The 22,308-nt window shown below is 43.0% G+C and overlaps 1 long non-coding RNA gene across 2 annotated transcripts; it reads left to right on the top strand.

Annotated features, from left to right (window-relative positions):
- Positions 1 to 2,446: 2,446 nt before the first annotated feature.
- LOC136294926 (uncharacterized) lies at positions 2,447 to 12,495 on the top strand. Of its 2 annotated transcripts, none has more exons than XR_010722531.1 (3): positions 2,447 to 2,527; positions 7,955 to 8,038; positions 12,372 to 12,495. It is a non-coding gene; the product is annotated as an uncharacterized lncRNA (long non-coding RNA). The 2 variants fall into 2 exon arrangements; XR_010722530.1 differs by lacking the exon at positions 12,372 to 12,495 and adding an exon at positions 9,496 to 10,231.
- The last annotated feature ends 9,813 nt before the right edge of the window (positions 12,496 to 22,308 follow it).

The raw sequence follows: 22,308 nt of genomic DNA, 5'->3' as shown, positions 1-22,308 counted from the left end.
GCTGTGCTGGCACAGGAAGCAGGTGAACTGTGTTCTGAGTTAGTCACTGATTTCCAGTCACCTCGTTCCTTTCTTGCTGCTCTCCAGCATCTCTTGGCCTATGCTGCAGGTCTCTCCCTCCTCTGGCATCCTGCATTTGTGTCTGATTCCATGCAGCACCGATGACCCTCAATCCAAACCATGCTGCTGCGTGACCTGTAGGAGAAAAGGTAACAGGGGACTCCTTTACAAATCCTTCTCACTGAGGCGTAAATTCAGAATAGGAGATGCAGGGAAAGCAAAGCTCGATTACTGTTTCCTTTATTTTCCAGAAGGACATGAGGATGCTGGCATGCTGTGTACCCTGCCTGCCAGGCTCAGAGAGAAGAACCCTTGTGAGCCCATGTATGCCACGTCTTGAAAGTTTATTGTGCTCTTCAGGCTTGTCCTTTCTTCAACAGTCTGGGATGCATCTGCTGTGCTTGCAGTGGGAAACATCAATCAGGTGGGAGGAACGACTCTGGTTTCAGTGCAAGAGGCAGTGATGTGGGGGAAGTTTCTCTAAAGGTCACCAGGAGTCACACACTCTCAATACTTTCACCCAGTCTGGAGATTTCAAGGAAAAAAATACAGCAGCAAGCTAGGGGATGTTTTTGGTTTTGCAGGACACAAGGTCAGTGCATTATGACCTTGTTCAGAGCAGAGAAGAAGCTGATGGGGAGAGAGATCCCAGGAACAGCATTATGCAGAGTAAGAGGAGGTGAAGAAATACGAACTGTATCCTGTAACCCTTGACAGATGTGTTATGCACATGGCTGTTTGCTTCACGACTGGCTTGAGCAATGGATCCATTCAAGAGAAGTTTGATGGCAGGGTAGTGGGGGAGTGTTTGTTTTCTCTCTGTTCATTTTTTTCCCCACGCACAGTTTTGGTTTTCTATCCTTTCCTCCAGAAAATACTGCTGTCATCACTGCAGAGATGAAGGGAGAGTTCTGCTTGCTCCCATTTTTGTACTCAAAACTGGAAAAATTACAAGTGCTTGAAGTTTATCCTGGCCAGTTCAGCTCCTAGTTTTCACTGGTGATATTGAATTAGACATATGTTGCTAGTGAAAATAATTTCAGTTCTTCCTGTAGTCAGTATATAAAGTGTATAAGTAACATGTTAGAGAGCTGCTTTTTTTTTCTGTGCTGTATTTTTCTGCTAAGTTGAATACCAGACCTCACATTTATTTCTAAGGTAGAAGAGAATTTTCCTCTGAGACTAGCCAAGACACTTCAGTATTCACTTAATTCATACTAAAAGCAATGTATTTTTTTCATGGATGAACCACAGTAGCAACACAGGCCAACTCTACACCAGCAAATAAAAACATGTGCTTATTTCACCTGAATTTTTTTTACATATATATATATAGATAGATAGGAAATGGACCCTAAGTTAACTAAACAGTCAGTATTTTTTTGCTGCGCTTCCAAAGTAGTATTTTAAATAGATTCAAGGAGCTTGTTGTGGCTTACAGAATTTGTTTATATGGGTCAGTATGGCCTAATTTTTTAAGTGGAAGCTGTTCTCCAATTACAAGCGTGAATCATTTAAGGGGAATATGACAATTCATGAATTTTTGGAAAATGCACCTTAACCTCCAAACGTTTACTCCTACAGTTGCCATCAAATGTTGTGGTAAGCTGAAACACCTGTTGCTAGTGAAGATCCCCATATTTTGTTGGAAAAGTGAGTGAGATTGTGGCTGACATGTTCCCTGTGCCCAGGAAGGAAAAATCTGTGCTCCTGCACACACAAAAGGCAGGTCCTGGTCTTGGGGCACAAACAATCCCAAGGGATGGATGGAGCCCATGGGGTGGTTTGCAGTGACTGCCACTGGGGCTTGGTCTGAGCACTATGGAGGGTAGGTTGATGTCTCACCTGTCCTTGCTGGTGGCACCTGCCAGGCTGCAGAAGGGGGAGCTCCCATTCTGGAGAGATGTAATTTCCTCTGCCCATGAAATAAACTGCCTCCTGTGAGCTGTTTACCAGTCAACAGGTATGGCGTGTCCCAACTTTAGGAAATGCCTTTTCCATTATTAACTAAAAATTGCCATATGCTTTATTAAAATTCTGGCTGTTGCAGTGAAATATCTAATAGAAAATATTATTGCAGATTGGACTGTTTCAGTGCTGGCATTATTTTTGACATTCATGAACAGCTCTTTCAATGGCATATTGGATCTCCCACAGAGACTGGTATTCAAACAGCCTACTGTTTTCTGGGCACAAGTGTTCATGTCTACTTGCCACTCTAAAACCCTATTTTAATCATGAGTTTGAAGCTTAGATTTTGTTTCTCTTCCCCGTGAATGAATAAGACTGGTGAGATTCTGCTTTTTCATTTGGCTGCTGTGGGAATAGGAATGGTTGCCATATAAGTTAGCACCTCCCAAATGCGTTTCACTATTTTGGTATTCCACAGCTCTGTGCTTCCTATCATCTCCCATAACTGAGGACTGCAGACTCCTCCTTGCTGCTGCAAGTTTTGGTCCCACTGCAGGTGAGGGAGACACATCTGCATGGCACATTGCAGTAGGGCACCAGAAATAGCCCAGTGGGGTTGTGAAAGAGCCATCACATCTACAGATTTTCCTTCCTTTTGGGTAGCCTGAATCTCTGTATATTTTCCTGGGATGCAGACACACTCCAGTGATAACTGAGTTGTATTGCTCTAGGAAAAACTCTTCTTGTGTGTGCTATACTCCTTCATCTTGCCAGGGATTACTGAGAGACCAGGGCAAGGGCCAACATCCCAGACTGTTCCTCTGGATATCTGCCCAACCTTTTGTCTTCCCCATCTCTGATACAACTCTACCATACATCTCCTATAGTCTTTGTTTCCCTGTTCATTCATGTTTCTGATACCAAAAATCTAAAGCCAGACCCCCAGTAGTATTGACCTCCTTGTGCCTGTGTCTGTTTCTAAATAGCAGGAGGGAGAATTTCTATCAGAATCAGAAAGTACGTGGGTCGAAGATGTCCATAGCTGTGTGTGAGCTGGATTGAAAACAGTTCAGCTCCTTAAAAATTCAGTTGGATTTATCATGGTGAATACAGCAAATTTGTCTTGTGTTCCAAAGCATCTCTCCAACAAGTGCGTGCTCAGCCACCAAGGCAGACCTCTACCTGACATTTTAGGTTGGGACCGTGAGCTGAGGTCCCCAAGAGATGGAGAAGCCTGGATCCACTGTGATATTAGTGCCTCCATCCAAGGTGCAGCAGGAGGGAGGTGGTGTAGTGATGAGGTGGGAGACAGCTTGTCTTCCCAGCACCCGGCAGGATGGTGAGAGTGAGCCCTGCCACCCCAGGCAGGGAAACGTGACAGTATCATCACTATGCTCCAAGGGGTAAAAATGGTGAGTCTGCAGAAGCTGCCTTTGGTTTTTGGAAAACAAAAGCCACAATCTTAGGAGGCTTCAGGAATCCGAGCAGTTCTTCAGAGCATTTGGTTTAGATAAGTAGAAGTCATCAGCATCATCTATTTTTTGTGGTAAGTATTATGTTCTCATCTGATGGAGTGCTAAATGAGCTATGCTGTGTCACTGCTGGAAAGATTTCATTACATTGAGGAAGTTCTGGGTGCTCATTTACCACACACAAAAATTTCTTAGAACAGTGACTCTTTCCAGCAGCTCTGCTACTTGAAAAGAGCACCAAGATCGGTGCAGTGATAGACAGAACCATAAACTTGTGAACAGTCATGGATGTGACAGTGAGGGGAAAAATCATGAATATGACATGGGTCTTAGGCAGATGTTGAAGATGGTTCTGAAAACAGTCAATGAGCTGGAAGGTTAGACTTATAGAGGGGTTGCAAGATTGTACTGGTGCCCAGTTCACAGAGGAACTAGCCAGGAGGGTGCTACATCCACAGATCAATGTGGGTGGACTCAGCAATTCTGCTGGGCCCACATTCAATTGTGCCTGGACAGAATTTCTGGGCACTGTGGAAGGGGGCCCATACATGTAAAGAAAGCAATGGCTTGGGAAAGCAGACCCAAAATTGTCACTGGAAGCATAGCCCAAATCACAGCCTGGCCCTGGTTTTGGTGATCTCCTAGGGAAGGCTTACGCTGACCTGGGATCAAGTTTAACCCCAGCTCCTGAGACAGGATTCAACTGCCTGTGCAGGGGGCAGCCCATGCCATAGCAGGATGCTGGCACAAGGCTCTGCCAAGTAACAGCAAAGGTAGCATGCCTTTGGATTTCATGTGGATTTCATGCAACTTTAACAGGCTTCTGCACAGAGAAAACACCTTCCACTTGGCAGAATAATAGCTGAGTTGCTCAAAGTCCAATTACAATCAAATCTTGCTAATTTTTGCCCATAACTGGAGATTCAGTGAGAATGACAAAACTTTTACAAGTTATGGAGTAAGTGGTACACACATTTTAAGAAGTGTGGCTAATGCATTACGGAATTCATTATCACCTTACAAACTTCTTCACACTCTGGAAAAGGATGAATGCTCTTAATTCATTTATTTTGACAAGGTTTGTTTCTTAAACGTCTTTTGTTATAGCTGACAAGTTTGTACTGTTAAAAAAAGAAGTAATGAATCGTAATTAAGGAGACATTATAATAGCCCCTTCTTAGCAAGCCTGTGCCATTTTTTTTTGGTTACAGCTTGTGGCAGACGTGGATAGAAGTGATTGTGTAACTCTTCACTCTGCTCACAAAAGCCACTGGTGCAGCCGGTGCCTAGGAAGTCCTTTCTGCAAAACAGCAGCTGCAGTGACTCCATTTGTCCTTCTGTTGAGGAACTGCTGCTTTTTACAAAATCGACAAAGTAAACAAACAAAATAGTTCTCATTTGGCATAATATCTTAGGGGAAAAAAAGTTAAAAAGGAATCTTTTCTGTCATGAGTAGGGTATCTCTGCCACTCTGACAATGTGCCCATGGAAAGAGTTTGACAGAATGTTTGTTGCTATTCTTAAAACCTTACTGTTTTGTTCACTGCTAACATAGTGTATCTCATTGAATAAGAAATACAGTTTGGAGGAAAACAGATCAGATTTGCGGGTCAGAGGCTCTGCAAAAATGGGATTTGAACCTAAGCACAGCAACCTTGAGGCAAGGCTGCCCTTCCTTGAATGCCAGATGTGCAGTGAGGGTAATTACCATCGCCCACGCCAGCGCTCAGGCTCACATGGTGAGTGAGGCAAAGGTCAGCTCCTGGCAGGAATCTTCATGTGGATACCTGGGCTGCCCCAGGCTGCAGACGGGCATTTGTCTTCCTTGCCAGCAGCACAGTGGTCACAGGTACCTGTGTCTGCCTGTGTTCCGCTTGTAAATCTATAATTATCTACCACAGGTTAAACAGACTGAGGAAATAACTGGAGTCTTTTTGAGGAAATGTGATTGTCAATACAGCAAAACCCCTGAATTACAAATTCAGCAATGATTGCTATTACAGAGATGGTGTTAGATGAGTATCATTTTGTCAATTAACCTTTTACAATTCATAGTTTATTATAGCCTAGAACAATCCACTTTTAAATACATTTTTTTTTAAACACAACTCTTGCTGCTTTAAACACTTACTACCTGCTCTTTAGCCTTTGAACACAGACTGTTATACTTGCTTAGCATAATGTATAACCCTAGGTCACAAAGCTAAAGAAAACCTTTTTAATTTATGGAGGATTTCATTGTAGCTGAATATTTTGAAGAATTTCCTAACTTTCTGATGGCATTCAGGCTGACCAAGGATACAAATGTATCTGTGTTGCTAGGTCCAACCACTTTACCCTACTATAATTTAAGCTTTTAATTTCATAACCTACAGTGCCCTGGTTACTTAGCAAAAGAAAAAAGCATTCTTAGTCAAGACTCTGTAATAGAGAATTCTTCTGCTACAGCAGATAAAATGACAATCACCAAGTAATTATCATAAAAATTATTATTTTCCAAAAATACTTTAAAAATAAAATCTCTATTGTAGGAAAGGAAACAGACAGTAGTTTTGATGAAAAATATTTGGAAAAATGGTGATATGGCTTCTTTGCTATATAAATACAATTTTTTAAATTTTTTTTTTCTAGAAATAGTGTGGCTATAGCTGCAATGGTAAAAGGGTAGGAGAGAGGAAAGGTTTGCAGAGAGGTTGTATTTTTTATTAGAACAGTTGATATAGATGAAAAAAAGCAGAAATGCTTTCAGAGGGCTTGTGTGACTGAGAGCTTTTCCTTTTTTTCCCCCCCAACTATATCAGCTGGTCTAATAAAAGATACTCTCTCTGCCTGTAAACCTTACTATTTTTGTATATAGCTGTTTCTGTGCATGTGATTTGTCCACTTAGAGGACAAATAATTCTACAATTCTTGAAAATGGTATAATTCAGTAAAAGTTGATTCTGAAATACAAAAAAAATTAAAATGCTTCCTTCAAATACTGAGAACTTGGGATTGGCTTTGTGTGTGAAAGAGGATAATTGTAACCAATGAAGGAACTACACAGAAATAATAAAATCTGGTCAACTCTTCAGCAGCTTTGAAGCAGCAGTAATCTAACAAAACACCTTGCTCTTGCTGTGCTGACAATGAGTCCAGTGTACAAAAAAAGAAATTAAACAAAAAAAGACATTTTAATTTCAAGGTTCACTGGAAAAAACATGAAAAAAAAAATCAATGTTTGCCAAAGAGAAAGACAAACTCTGAAGGGAAATGAAAAAATGTATTTACAAGATTCAAAGAGAACTCTATAAATAATGGGACAATAAAAAAAGGAAAAAAAAATATTTATCCCTCTTAACTCTAAATATGCAAGTAATATTCCAAATAAATCTAGTACATGAAATGGCCTTAAGGACTCGTCCAATTATATTGTTATCAAGAAATTATTAGGAAAAGCAAAACAACCCCCAAATCAAGGGAATGTTTGGAGCAGTTACATCTCCACTGCATGCCTTCATCACCCCAGGGCTCGAAGGAGACTCTGAAGCCCCTGCAGGCTGGCAGCAGGACAGGCAGGGCTCCTGTGCAGCTCCGTGCCCTGGGAGTGGTGGCCCAGGGCTCGTGGAGCAACTCTGTACGTGGTCGTGCTTGGGAAGTCGAGACAGGCTTAAGCCCTTCTGCCTGGAGCTCCGAGTGCTCCAGGGGCCGTGCCCTTGGCCATGGCTGGGCTCCCTGGGGCCTCATGCCCTGCTGCAGGGGCTGCGGCCACCCTGGCCACAGCAAGGACAAGGCCACCCCTGTCCTGCTCACCCCCTGCAGTGACCATGTGTCCTGGCCCTGGTGCCCATGCACAGCCAGTGCCCACAGAGCCTGCAGAGAGAGCTGCAGTCTCAGCTGTGTGCCAGCACAGCCCCACTGCTGTTCTGCTGCCTGCTCACAGCAACTGCTGGCACTGAACTCATTACCACTGAGTGCTATATGGAAACCAACACCCTCGTGGCCACCCTCATGTTTCTGGAGCTGGGGTGAGAGCAAGGGCAGCAGCAGCATCTCGTCACCCCTGTGGACAGAGGCACATGGGGCTGGCTGCACAACTCTGGTGTCTTCAATGTCATTCTGTTCCCCAACAGTGCCTGTGAGTGCAGCCCAAGCGCACATACTACCCATGACTGCATAATTAACTGCAAATGAGTTTTGATTAGATTCCCCCAGTACGTGATCTTTTCCCATGGGTGATTCAGGGATGAGCAGGGTCGGTCCCAAGAGTGCCATGAGGGGTGTTGGGGTAACGCCTTCTCTACCTACACCTTCCTCCCAAGGCTGCTTTCCTCCGAGATTAAATTGATTTTCCACAAGCACTAGTGCCGAAGATCAGGCCTAGTCTCTCTACCAGGTCTCTAATGCCTTTCTCCCCATTAGTTTTCTGATATTCAGCTATGGAGCTTTCAGTAAGAATGTTTAGGTCTTATATATACTTTGTCTGACATATAAAACATTTTATAAACTTTATCCATTTAATTCTCCTACAGTGTGCAGAGTGCTGAAGTGGCATTATCTTCACTTCCCTGATAAGAAGATTTACATCCACACAAAGCCAGACTGGAAGATCTGGGGTAAGGACTGGCTCAGAGCTCCGTATGTGGCGATAACCAGCTCCTGCTTACTGTGGTAGCTCAAATGGATCTGTCTCACCTCAGAGTGACCCTGAAGGCCAGGATTGGATTCCCTTACTACCGACACCTTTTTGTTTCAGCTTTGGCTAAACCTCACTGAATATGAGGGTTTGTATTGGCCCTAGCTAAAGGCTACTCTTCATTTTAGATAACAGAGCAGGTAAGCTTCCTTCGGAAACCAAAGAGGTTCTAAACTGAAAAGGAGGCATGGATCACCAGCTGCAACAACTGCATGTGGAACATTATTCAGAAATTATCTTCTAGGTAGATATGCACAGTGATGCTTCTGCCTGTAAAAGAAAAAAAAGAAGCAGCACAGCAGATCAGGGAGGGAACAATGCAAGTGTTGTCCACTAAATATTCCCATGACTATGGCCTAGAGGGAAATGATAGGGATAGGATTTGTTGGCTAAGTCCTGACTTGTGGTAAAAGAACTGTGAGAAAGACCTCATCTCTGATATTTAAGTGGGTAAATGGGAATCCATCCTGAACCCCAAACCCAAACCACTTCATTTGATCTTCCTAACTCAAAAAAGCCAACTTGGTTTGTTTTTCCTTTCTTTTTCTGTTTTTTTGTTTGGTTTTTTTTTTTTGGGGGGGGGGGGGGGGGTTGGGGTTTTTTTTGGTTTGGTTTTTTGGGGATTTTGTTTGGTTTTGTTTTCCCGTGGTTAATTGCATGTGTCAGAAGGGATCATAGTACTTAATTCATAGCCACTGCGTTGACTGTCTGATCAGCATCAAAACCATTTACAAACTGTAGGTTCACCTAAGCATATCAACTATGCTATGCTGTCCTCAGCCCTCCAGAGCATGCATTAATGCTCTTGGGTTTGGAAATGGTGTCAGTGCTGCTTGGCTGGTTTGCATCTTACTCCAAGAAGCTTTTAAAGAACTCAGCTCCTGAGACAGACAGAAATTTAATGATCTAAGTGAAGCAATGTCTTGTCGGCTGAAGAGTTGGTTCAGGGTCTGTAAATGTGATCAAATGTACTGAATGTGGTTCAGCTTGAATTCACAACTCTGGGAGGAGAAATCAGCTCTTACTGGACAAGGGATTTTATACCCAATAATTAGGCTAAATGAAGCTGTTGCACAGAATGGTGGCAATAAGCCTCATTTTGTTGGCTTGCTATAACATCACATAATACATGAATGTGTAGTGGTAGGTGCTGCTTTCTCCTTCCAAAATTTTTATTACAGCCCTAACCATTGACACTTCATTCCCTGCCAATTCCTCTGCTCCCTTCTCTCATGCTGGCAAAAATATAGCAGGAGACCTAAAGCTGTAGGCCTTGGCAGGATCATGTGAATCTGCTGAACATACATGCTGATTAATTCATTGCCTTAGCAACTGGAAAGTCTCAGATTATTCTTTCTTGTTTATTGGCCCTTTCAGAGCTAATGTGAGCAATAACGATCATGCACGGGCAAAATACAGCATCCATTAACCGACTGCACCTGCAAGGGCCAAAAAATTCCTTTAATCCCAAAAGGTTACCTGTTTCACACAAGTCAGATCGGCATTCCTTGGAACACCAGCCCAACAGCCACAATACATATACTGACTGTACGTATCACCCAGCTAAATTTTACATGGTGGCACAAGGGTCCACGTACAACAGGTCCCCTTTGCTTTGTGGGCACAGACATGACTGCTCAACCTGCATGGAAGGAGGGAATCTGGCTTTTGGAAAGCAGCGTGCAGATGAAACCCTTGATTGTGCAATTCACCTTTATTTCTTCTCAGAAAACTCATGGATCTGCGGAGGAAGAGATGCCCAGGGTGTTACTCTAAGCAGGACGTGTGGGTGCCTGTCTGGGTGTATTGAGCACTGGCAGCAGGGTCACAGGTCCCACACGGTGTGTGAAGGGGCAGCTGGAGCTTGGTGGCACAGCCCTGTGCAGGTGGGCCCGTGGCTGGCTAGCTGTAGTGGCTGTGCAGCCTGGGCTGCTGTGCTGCCAGAGTAGCTGTGCTGCCAGCTCCCTGCTCCCCTGGAAGAGCCTTATGAGGGAAGGGCAGATGGGCTCACTGGGTATTGAGTAAACACTGCAAAAGGATCTGCTTCGATAAATGGGGATGTCTCTGTTCAAGTGCAAACATTATGTTTCGTTCTTCTGATTTAGCTTTTATAGTGCTTATTAAAATAACATTCTTGGCTGAACCCTTGCTGCCTGATGAGTGTGTTCCTTGACTCAAAGACCAAGAATGAAAATCTCTTCAGCTCTGGTGCAATGGATCATGGCAGCTCTAGACTACTTTTCATAGTCTTTTAGAACTTCTGCATGGTTTTCATTCTAGAGTGATGCCTTGTCCCTCATTCAGGTCTTTTTGTTACTGAGGGTATCTAAGAGAAGTAACTGGATTGCCTGATTGTCCAAGCTGTCTTTCATCTAGATCCAAAGGCTGTCACACAAGCATCTACATGTACATCAAGCCTAATAGAAGCCCTGTCTGTTTCTTCAGGAAGACTTTCCAGAAAATCTTCTTTCCTCTGATGATCCATGGTTGTGGGCTCCCTGTGCAGCTGTCCTCACACATTGCATAGTGCTCTAAGACCCTGAAAATACACAGGAATAAAGCATTCCCCCCTTTGCTGCGGCATCTTTCAAAACCTGCCGGCCCTGTGGCAAGTTCTCCTGCCTGTTTTGGGGAGCCCACACCAGCAAAAGGCCCTGTCATTCCCAGAAACCACAGCAAGGTCCCAGAGCTCATGTCGCTTTCTCAGTGAGACCCACAACATTTTCACCACCTCTAAAGTAGCTGCCTCTCTATTTTTCTATTTTTGCGTAAACACAAGCTGCCCATTGGTAAACTCTGAGCTTAAACATCTAAGTGCTGTCAGGAGGAATCTACATTTGCTTCAAGGCAATTAGGTGACTCATCGCTGTGTCCTTTCCTCGCTGCACGGAGTGAAGTCACATCTCCCATGGTTGGGTGAAGCCAACTCCTGGCCGTCCTGCTATGAATAAGCCCAAAACAAATGCCTAGAAACATTTCCCAGAGTGAACTCAGAAATGTGCACCTCAACACAGAGCCACCATATTAAAGGTGTTGAAGAGCAAGTTGTGTAAGCCTGAGGAATTGTACAGAACTAATGAAAAGAATGCTGCAAACTCCAGGCTTTTTAGAGTACAACGTGAAACAGCACCTGGATTTCTTCACAGACTTTTTTTCACGTCTGTGAAAACTCTGATTCCATATTTACTAATAAATAACTAAGTAACAGCCTCTTACTCTGGTGAGACAATTCCATACTGGGAGATTTACTTTAAATTTGCATCTGCTGGGTATCAGATATGGTTTGAGGGTATTGGTTTTGAAGGCAGGTATTTTTCCCTACATACTTCTTCCATTGTTCTTCTTAAAAGATGCACCATTTCTTGTAAGTTTTCAAAAAAAGCCGAAAAAACCCCAACAACAACAGCAAAAAAAATGAGTTTCAGGCTACGGTTTTTATGAAAAGGATGTAATGCATTCTGGAGCTCAGAGACTCCTGGGGTTGTATTAATTGATGTCCAGAGATGAGGAAGTCATCCATTTTAGATCAGTCTTTCTCCTGCAAGAAGCATGGAATAATAAGAGGGGCCATCAGCAGAGTCCCAGGTAAATGTTGCCATGGCCCAAAGGACTCTCCCTTTCCCTAAAGCTCTTTTTGGAAACAAGCAGCTATCAAATCAAAACATATTTACTTGATGCAACCAGTAGTGAAACGACTGATGTTTGCAAATGCCACAGTACAAAGAACAAATTTTGCCTCTAATAGACTGTTTTCCACCAATATATTTTAGTTTTTTTTAATGGTTAGAATATGTGCAGGGGGAAAAGCCAATGTTTAGAAGCTCCCCTCAGCCAGATAAAGGTGATGAATTAATGCTATTTCAAGTCAATGCTCTTCCGAAAGAGCTCTAATAACAGTAGTTAGTTAATATTTCTTTTTCTGCCTGTTTGTGGGAGATCACATTGGGTTTCTCTTCAGCCTGGTTAGCTTGAACAGCACAGAAAGCCCAGCTTAAATACTTATTTTGGTCAAGCCACACTTCAGAAAATTATTGATGCTGAGTTTGAAAGCTTTGCCTATTTTACAAAGCGGGGGGGGGGGGGGGAAGAATACTTAAAAGTCAATGATATGAAACTAACTAGATATGTTTGAAGTATTGATTACATATATCTTCTGAAATAGGGTAATGGGATATTCCTAGATGTTATATGCATGTTTATACATCTCTGAAATGTTTGATTAATGTGCACCTAATCTTTCTTTCTGTTAATAGACCATCATATTTCTTACTAAGAAATGAATTATTTGACCACTGGTACAAGTGGCTGAGAGAAGACCATTTATAATGCTGCATCTTCAGCAAGTGTTTCTTCAGCAAGTAATCTTTGACCTGGAAAGCTGTTTCACTGAAAATGACTAATTTTGCCAATTTTGTTTTTTGCTTTGAATATGTTTTTTCTGGTGGCAGTTTAATCTATCCTAAAAGACTTATTTTATACTTTACAATATTGGTAAAACATAAGTAGAAAATAGAAAAAGGAAAACCTTCATGAAGTAAAACTTCAATTCTATTTGTGGAGATGTTATCCCAGAACTCTGAATTTGGAAGTGCAGAGTGATGTATTGGTATGCATAAAGTTAAAAAAAAAACCCCACCAAAAAAACCCCAAAAAACCCCAAAAAACCCCAAACCAAACCAAAAAAAAAATAAAGAAAAAGAAAAAAGACAGCCCAGAATTGACTAACTCATACTTTTCTTTGTTCATAAAATATATTGTTATTCTACACAGGTTTTGAGTTTGCTTTCTATTTTTATTTTAAGATTATCTCACATTTGAGTATTTTCATCATTTTCTATACCACTTGTTTCAAGCAACACCACTTTTCACATCTCTCAAAATTGCTTAGTTAGGAGATTCAACAAATCACAGGTACTGATAACAACAGTTGGTCTCTGCCAGCCTTGTCTGTATCAGCCCCAATCTTATCATTAAGACTCCATAAGCAGCACTTCTACATGCAGTGATTTTCAAAATTGCAGTGCTAAACTTCAGAAACAGGGATGTTCATCACTTTTGCACATTCAGTCAAAAGCTGGAAACAGTGAGCATTATGCAGGCAAACAAACCACAACAAGCTACAGTTGTGGGACTGGGTGAATTTTATGGAAAGGCTGCTGAGGGTTAGTTTTCTCCTTGCCAACTTCTTTAAGAGAAACTGAGCGTTTGCATTTGTAGTTTTGAGAGCTCAGAAAAGATCAGTAGATAATTAATGCAAAGGTCCAAGCACTCTGGGTTTGAGTCTTAGCCCTGAACACAAGTCTTTCTTAGTGTCCAAATTCTCCTTTCAACCCACAACTAAAAAGTAGCTTTTTGGAATTTCCATCCACTTTAATGAATTTCACAGATTTCAGCCCCTCCTACATCTGACATTCAGAGCCCTTTACAGAGTATTGAGTTGTCGCTAAAAAGCAGAAGCATTTTAAAATGCACTCCTTTTGCTCTAAAAACCCAAAACACCCGCTGAATCCACCTATCAGTAAAATCCAGCCTTGCATTGACTTCAACTTCAGTCTGGGAATGCTTGGGCCTTTTCTGCACTTGATTTTTCTCTGAAATGACAAAAAGTAGCAGTAGGTTGCATGGTATCTGTTGGCTTTGACACGGAGTTTTTTTGATTCATTTTATGGATTAAAGTTCTTCCTATTGTGTCAACTCTGACTTTAGTAAAGCAGAAGAGGAGAACTTTAAATAAGGCTTTCCTCCTCTCCCTCTCTTCAGCTCTCTCCAGACCTTAGGCCTCCCAAGGGCCTTTAGAAGTAGGGGAAGAGAAATAAAGTTTACCCTGGCTGGAGAAGGGTCAAATAGATGTGATCACAATAGATGTGATCAGACTCTTAATAAGATACTTTAAGACCTTTGTTAAAAAGTGAAGGTGAAAGAGAGAAGAGAAAGTTTCCAGAAACCATCTGTGTAGGAAGAGCAAAAGATTATGCATAGCTGGAGTATGTGAAATAATGAAGTCCTGCCCCATCCTTTCTCCTCCCTCTTCCTCCTCTTCCCCCCATGCTGTAATCTGGGGAGATGATAAACTCTCTGGTGGTGAAAAAGGTCAAGGAAAGTGTTTGGTTACTTTTTTGAAGACATGATTTTGTAATTCAGCCAGCTACTTCTGAGCTGAGAGAGTTGCGAAGGAGCAGCTGTGCCTGCCCAGGGAGTGAGGCAGTACTTGTATTAAGGGTTGATATTGATACTTTTTAGCTGTGCAAGTACTGCAGTTAGCTATGTGTACTTAGCAAATAAAAAATAAAACAGTCTTCTTATTGTGGGGGGAAAAAAGTGTCATTGGTTTTTATTCTCAAAAGCTTCCACTGAAATAGAGAAGTATCTCTGTGAGAAGCATCCACTTCTTTCCCATTAAAAACATTGCCATCCAAGCCAGTCTAAAAACCTTTGGTAAATTTCTGCTCTGTGTTTTGGAGGATAAGGAGTGCAGGAGAAGGTGGAAAGGGTCTGACATCCAATGAAGACAATTCTGCTCTGGTAAGTCACGGTTCTCTGGTTTGCAAAGGAATCAGAGAGAAGCCTTGCTTGAGGGAGATGATGTAAGAAATTGTTTCTGGAGATTTCTAGTCCTCTCTATTTTGAAGGAGGCCTATACTTTGTTACAAAGGGAAAAAAAAGCAGGTTTTATTATTTAAGAAAGATAGCTCCTAAGAGTTTTTGACAAGCTCAATACTAAAAAAAGGAAAAGAAGCATTGAGCATAGCACAGGAAGCTCTCAAAAATTTGCTATTACAGGAAACTTTATTATAAAGTACATTTCTCTTAAGAACATGCAAAAATGTTCTTATCCATTTTTCTGCCTTACTGCTAAGGTGTGGCAGAGGCAACTTCTAAAGTGCAGCTCCTGTACTTGAGGTGACATTGAAGCCTGCTGGCACGGGGACTGTGGATATTGGCTGGGTGCTTGTGGGCCTGAACTGGGTACCTGGGTCCTGATCATCAAAGGGCAGGAATGACACCAAGCAAGAAGCCTTGTCCTGAGAGCCCCAGCTCCTGCAGGCTCCTTAAAACTGTTCCTCCCCTCTCTGGACTGGCGCTGAGCCCTGAGCAAGACCCTCCTTGCCAGGGTGTGAGGTAGTGTCAGCATATGCTTCAGGATGGCCCCATGAGCTGCTAATTAATAGAAGGGAAAGGCAGCTGCTGAGGAAGTGCCTGATTAATCCATATTGGAGCAAAAGAGGGTGTATGAAGCCTCTAAATTTAACACAACTTTAGGAAAGTGTGTCTTTCTTCAGGCTTGCTTGTGAGTCAACAGCTCCTGACATCCAAAAAATCTGAAGGAAAACCTGGTAAAACAATGCTAAGCTTTTGAGTGAGAAGTTCAGACACGAGAGGCAGAGAAATGCAGATACTTTGCTTTCCTCCTTGCTCAGTTGCTTGAAATTTTTCTTTTTTTGAGCTGTGATTGATATGTTCATAGCCTCTCCTAAGAAAAAGCCCCAGCACCACAACTGGGCCTTGGCTCTGGGCAGGAGCAAATGCTGGTGCAGCTGAGCTGTGCTTATGTTCCCAAGGGCTGGGGGGACAGCAGTCCCAAACACTGCCCATATTCCAGGGAAACATGATGGCATGGGAGCATCAGGCAAACCTGCAAGAAAGAACATAACACCTGCTTCTTGTGTGGAGTAACAGGAGCCTTCCCACAGAGGCAAGTTTTACCTCCCTGGAAATGAGTTTGTCGCCATTTTTCTCTTCCACAGATTCTCGTTCTCTTGCATCTGTATTGATCTGTTCCACTTGGTTTGGTTTTAGAAGTAACATTTTATGCATGCAGCTTCTAACCCTTGGGTCCCTGCTTGTCACTCCTCAGCAGCCAAGGAAGGGCAGGCCAAGCCGGGGTCCTGTGGTTGCTCAGACACCTCTTGACTGGTGCTGTAGGGAACACTCCACAGAAAAATTGTAAGGGGGTAGTTCTGCTAAGAATAATGAATATCAGCTATTCTAGAGGGAAAACTTAGCTGCGTACTTAGGCACCCAGTCTGATAGTTAAACAATCTTGATTTTCCTTAATTAATTTCTGTTACCTCCCCTTCCTCTCCAGTGGGGCTACTAGCAGAAAGGAGACAGGGGACTTTGTAAAGTATCCTACAGAAAGCCTCCTGTAAGGCCTTCACATGTCACAAATCAAGCTTTTAGTCCCATGCCCCTTCAAGTAGAAGGTGTTTCAAATGACAGTGAAACCTTAGAAATAGGAAAGGATAGGGTTTTTTCCCTTCCTTACTGGTTTCTGAAAAGTGTGATTTACAAGCTGTCAATCATTTTCAATGATCTCAGTCCAGTATTTATTCAAAAATCATGTAACATGTAGCTGAAAGTGTTGTTACTAACTGATGAGCAAGTCTGAATACTGAGAATGAGAAATGATTGACATTTTTTAAGGTAAAGGGGGAGACTCTTCATCCAGCAGAAGCTGCCACTGCAACAGATGCTGTTATAGCTTCTGACACTGATCGTGCTGAGTAGTGTGTAATGTCAGTAAAAGATGAGAGGCTACAACAACAAAGTGAAAAAGAAGCCTCTGAACACGAATCCCATGGCACCCTGGTAGCAGTTAATAGCCATGACTTCCCTGGCTGGAAATATGACTTTAAAAGGTCAGGCATATATTGGTTAACTTATCACCTATTCAGTAAATAAGCACAAGAGCTTGCTAATTAGTGATCTATTATTATTTGACTCTAGGTTGGTTTTGGGTATTTTTTAATATCATTTTGGTTCCATTTTTCCTATGGCTTTTGGCAAATATTGCCTGGTTCTCTTTTTATTTCAGGTTCTCCTCTTGGTTAAATATAGTAGATATTTACAGAGAATAATTCATAGCAGAGCTGCACATGGTCCTGAATACTGTGATGCGCTCAGGGGTAATACTGCATTTTGGGCATCTTGCTAGCAACACCAAACAGCAAGTTTCCATGTGCAGTTATAAACTTTGTCCCTAAGTATGAACAGGTTTGGGTTTTATACCCCCTGCCTCATTTTGCTACAGAGTCCCTTGCCAGGTGTAGTGGAGCAGTACGTGCTTGATGAAAGCAGGAAGGTGTTTGGAGTTGGACCAGGACTCCCAGTCTCAAGGAAATCTCCCCTGAGCAAGGAACCTTGAGTTACCATGAATGAAGGTCCTTGTGGTGAGTAGCCTTTAACTAAATCCCCAAAACTGTTGATAGTGTTCACTTAATGAACTGTAATGTCATCTGCTAGATGACAGAGTGGGTGGGCTTTTTTTTATTGTCTCTCTGGAGGGATATTCAGCTTTAAGTCATGATCTAACTCTTGGCCTCACAGCTTTATTCTTACAAGTGGAATTAAAGTATTTAAATTGTTCTGTAACTTGTACAAATATTTACACTGCTGCAATGTGTAAATCAGTCCCTTGTCTACATTAGTAGTAAAGCTCGATGTGGTTATATCCAGGTCTCTTGACAGTTGTTCACACAGTAAGAATGAAGTAAGAGGGGATCCAGGGCTGAAATGTGACTCCCCCCCGACAGCCCACAGTGCTCTGACCCTGTGGCCATCCCTGGGTGGGATGAGGCCTGTGGCCCTGGTCCTGTGCTGGGGGATATGTTGCTCTGGTTGCTCCTCCAGTGAGCCCCCCCCGTGGGTGCCCCTACTATCTGCCTCACAAGGACAGAGCCCACCACCTTCAATGGGACTTTACTGGTGGCCAGGCATCCCTGGGTGCTGCTCAGGAGCCAGCCCTTGCCTCTCCTGCCAGCAGGGAAATGCCACAAGGCAGAACATGGTCACCTCCACTTCTGCCCTTCATTTCTCATTCTTCTCTTTTTGTTCCTTTGTGCTGCAACTTCTTTAATTGCTGAACTTGATGTTGGACTCTGGGGTATCATAACTCCGTCTTCTTTAAATGCAAGAACTCCCAGTGTTGCCTATTTGGGGACAGTGTGTTCAACAATGCAATTTTTCTTCATAAAAGTGCTTTCCCTCACATGACGAATTTCATATGTGTTTCTGCAGGAGCTACAACAAATCCAGTTTGAGGGTATATGTTTTCAAATGTCCAGAGTTTAAAAAAACCCCACTATCTTTTTCCTTATTTTTCTCTTTTCCCATTTTGCTTTCTTTGGGTCTGGGATTTGTGCCCGTATCTGTCTATGCTCAGGAGGTGCTGGGGATCCAGATGCATTCTGAAGGGCTTTCCACTCTCTTTTGTTGCTGTAGTGCCCCATGAAAGCTGTGGAGCTGGGTGGTAGGATCTGGGTAGGTTTTAAGTGGTAACTGCTGCATTAGTCATGCTTAATGCCTGCAATAAACAACACTATTTTTCTCTCCCAGAAATGCAGAGGGTTTGTTGCAGTCGTTTTTTTTTTTCTTTTTGTGTAGGCACAGACCCCCTGAATGTCCACAAGTGAGTGAGGAGACCTAATTCCTTTTCTCTCCCTCCCATTTTGGGGTGTTTGGCCTCATGAGGTAGATACACTCAGGACTCTGCTCTCCAAGGACCATGCTGTGACTTGTAGGAAAAGGGAATACAGGTGACCTTGCCCCTGATAAGTAACTGCTGTGTTAATTAACCAATCCAGCCTTGCCCCTGATGAGTCAGAGCTATATCCAATACAGGTAAGTGTGACAAAAGGGAGTGGGTTAGCTGGTGAGGGGGAGGGAAACCAAACCACACCACCTAAAAAGATTATTATGAAGGATCATGAAGAAGAAGGCTCCTGGGGAGAAAGAACCACTGCTGTGAGGTCAGTCTGGGTCTGCAGTTAGAGCCTGTTGATGGAACCTGCAGTCACAGTCTAGCCAGGTAAAAGCCTGCATTCAGAGTCCGCAAACTAATACATGCAGTCAGAGTTTGGCAGGAAATCACCAGCAGTCAGAGGCTGCAAGGGAAACCTACAGCAGGAGCTGGCTGCAGCCAAAGTCAGTTTATAGTTGGAGTCAGGATGGCTGAGCTGTAAAGAGGAATAATCCAGGACCCTTTTCATGCTGTGATAAACAAGATGCCTGTATCTCAGCACATTTCTACCCTCTAACAAGAGGGCTGCTGCAACAGTGATTTGTAAAGCACTTGTACCTGGGCAATAGGATCTGGTGCAGAGAGTCTCTCCCGAAGGTACCAGTCTGCTGGTGGATGTGTTGGCCAGTCCTGTGTTCCCATGCCATTAACTCTGAGTGTTCGAGCTGCCTGCTGCTCAGTGCCTGGAGCTGCAGTTCTTTCAGACCATGAATTCCACAGTCCTTCCAGCCTTCTGCACTGAGGCTGACACTCCACCTTCTCCTCCACGGCAGGGGGACAACATTTTAGTTATTTCCTAGTGAAACACAGATAAATAAAACTTTTCAGAAGGCTTCTTGCAGAAGCCTGGTAAGGCACCATTTCTCTCCTCCCAGCTGTGAATGCTGCTAGGTGCTGTGACTTTTTGGAGTTTCTGTCAACGTCTGCACAACCAAACAAGGCTTCCCTTTCTACTCTAGCCTTCCCCTCGGGAACATCCCCAGTTCAAAGACTCCTCTGTAGGTCCATGGGCCTTCAAAGAAGACCTTTCCTTTGCATGGCAGCTTTGATACAAATGAACCTCCGAGGTTTAACTGCCAGATAAAAGTAGAGTGCATTAACCCCTGCAATTGCTCTAATGAAGCCAGGGTGAAGTTGTGAAGTCTGGGTCACAACTAATGGATGAGCCATTAACACCTCCTAGGCACAACAGCACTTAAAAATATCAAACAGAAAATGCATTTAGTGACTTTCAGGTGCAGAGCTGGTCGCAGTGTTTTGAGAGCAAGCCATCATGAAAAGATTGCAATTTCATTGCCTCTCCCCTACTCTGCTTCCTGCCCTACATGTATTTACATTTAAGGTCAGCTCTTCACAGGAAGGTTTTTGCCATCATGAATCTGCCAGATGGCAGGTAACTTTTGTGTAAGTGCTTAACACTTCAAGAACTTGTATTGATCCAGAAACTTTATTTCTAAACTTCAGTTCTGATTAACAGTTCTGTACTGGCAGGTATTACTGCTGGCTTACTCACTGAATTTATATCAGAAAGGTTTGAGGTCCTAGTCTCTATCTGAAAGGATATCCTGCAGGATTAGGTAATTTTTTTCTCTGACACCAGAAGACTGGACTAAAATCAGTTGCCTTCCTGCATGATGCTGAATGCCCTGGGTGGATGGGCAGTGGAACCCTGTCCCAGCAGAGAGTATGATTTGTGAATGTTTTACAGCAGTGACTGCCCACCCTCAGTCTGCTTTCAGAGACAGAGGAGCCTGTTTAAATAATGGATGTGGTTGTTGAACGATAGAGAATGTTTCAGAGGACAGCAACCTTTTCCTGGCAGGAGTTTGCTTCCTTGGACTAGGATTCAAACTCCAAGCATGTCTTTGTGGAGGTGAAGACCTGAAAAAAAAAAGCTCTCCAAAATTCTGTGAGGTTGCTTCTTCTGACAGGAACTTTTACAGAAAGCCTGGTTATCCTGCAGGCCTTGTTCTGGGCCTTTGGCACTGACTGCAACCTGGATTATGTTCTCCATAAAACAGAGTTGTTGAGTGATTTTCTTTCCTTTTTTTTTTTTCTTTCTTTTTTTTTTTTTTTTTCTTTTTTTTTTTTCCCTGGCAAAAAGTTACATGAGGTGGAACTGGCCTGTGAGTTGCCCCTCTGTTCTGAAGGCTGAGCCTCTGCCCTGCTCACCTTCCCCATGTGTGGAGAGAGGTTCAGCCATGGATCTCCTGCCACCTCCCGAGCAGCTGCACTGGGGCACTGCTGAGGCGGCCTCCCTATGACCCCTCATTCAGCCCTTGCAGGCGCTGTTTCCTTGCTGTGGAAAGCCTTCATCCCAGGCACTCCTGAAAGACATTTCTGTTGCCCCTGGGAAACACTTCCACGCTGAGGTTGAGTGCATGTCTCATGCACGTGGCCTTGTTGCAGCTCAGAGTTAATTCTACCCACCTGGGAGAGGATGTGGGTCATTGGGAAAGCTGAGGGGAGCAGAAAGTTGTGGGGAGCAGCCTGTGAAACTGGAGATGCACCATCCCCTTCCTCAAGAGCCGGATGATTGTATAAGGCTGTAAATGAGGAATCCCCTTCCAGCTCAGCAGTGCTGTGATAAACTCTGTCACTCTTCACCTGCCTGTGAAGAGCCTCCCTTCCCCAGCTGTGCAACTTTTGCATCTGCCTGGCACCGACAGGCTGATGTGAAACCTCACTTTGCTGTGCTGGCATCTCCTGGAGCTGCAGACAAAGATATGTTTGCACAAAATGCTCTCTGCTACTCCCTCAGCATACTGGAGTGCACAGGTTGGATTACGGAGTTGTAAAGAGAAGATGTATGTCTTAATTACCTGCCAGCAGTTTGTTAGTCTATAAAAGTGAAATACAGAATTGTTATTTAAGCCTTCTTTGTATGATTGTTTTCATACTGAGCAAATACTGCATACCAAAATTACAAGGTGGGACAAGAACAGAGTCAGTAGCATTTCTGTTAAAACCTCACCCTGCTTGGTAAGATATATATCCTGTCTAATTCTCCACTTGCCTGTCAAACTTGTACCACTATTCACAAGCAGAAGAAGAAACTGCTGCTGTAAAACTACATAGCCTTTAGACTTCCACATGAATCCTTAGGGCATAATTTAAGGAAACAGGGTCATGTGTTGGACACCGTGTCTTGCACGACGGTGTCATTATCTCTTATGTATTAGCAGGCTACTAATGCTGACATCTAATTAGCACCAAGAAACTGATTAACTCTCAATAGGGTCAAGGGAAAGAAGAAAAATAGATCTCAGGCAAGCAATTAGGTCATTTATTTAATAAATCAAAATACTTGTGATTATAAGCTCACTCTGTCATTTTATTTCTGTACTGCTCAGCTGAAGGCAGAAACAATGATAAAATAGTAAATGTAATGCCACATTAATGGCAGCTTATTCAAAACACAGAATGCAAAATAAACCCACCTGAATTTCTTCTAATGGACAATTTATCACCCAAAACAGATGCATTTATTAGACGAAAAGTTGCATTCAAATACCAGTAAAATAAATGGAGTCAATTCAGATTTCTTATTCTCGTGATTGGGCTGCTCCACACTATGGAGGCCAAGTACATAAACGATGCTTCAACAAACATTTGTCATGTGGCAGACATTTATGTTTATTGTGTACCTTTTAAAACTAATCTGAATGCTC

This window comes from Chamaea fasciata, unplaced genomic scaffold (genome assembly GCF_029207755.1).
Source record: "Chamaea fasciata isolate MVZ Bird 193981 ecotype frontalis unplaced genomic scaffold, bChaFas1.0.hap1 SCAF_10, whole genome shotgun sequence".
NCBI lineage: Eukaryota > Metazoa > Chordata > Aves > Passeriformes > Sylviidae > Chamaea > Chamaea fasciata.
Note: the sequence above shows the minus strand (reverse complement) of the source record. Positions and strands in the feature narration are given on the sequence as shown.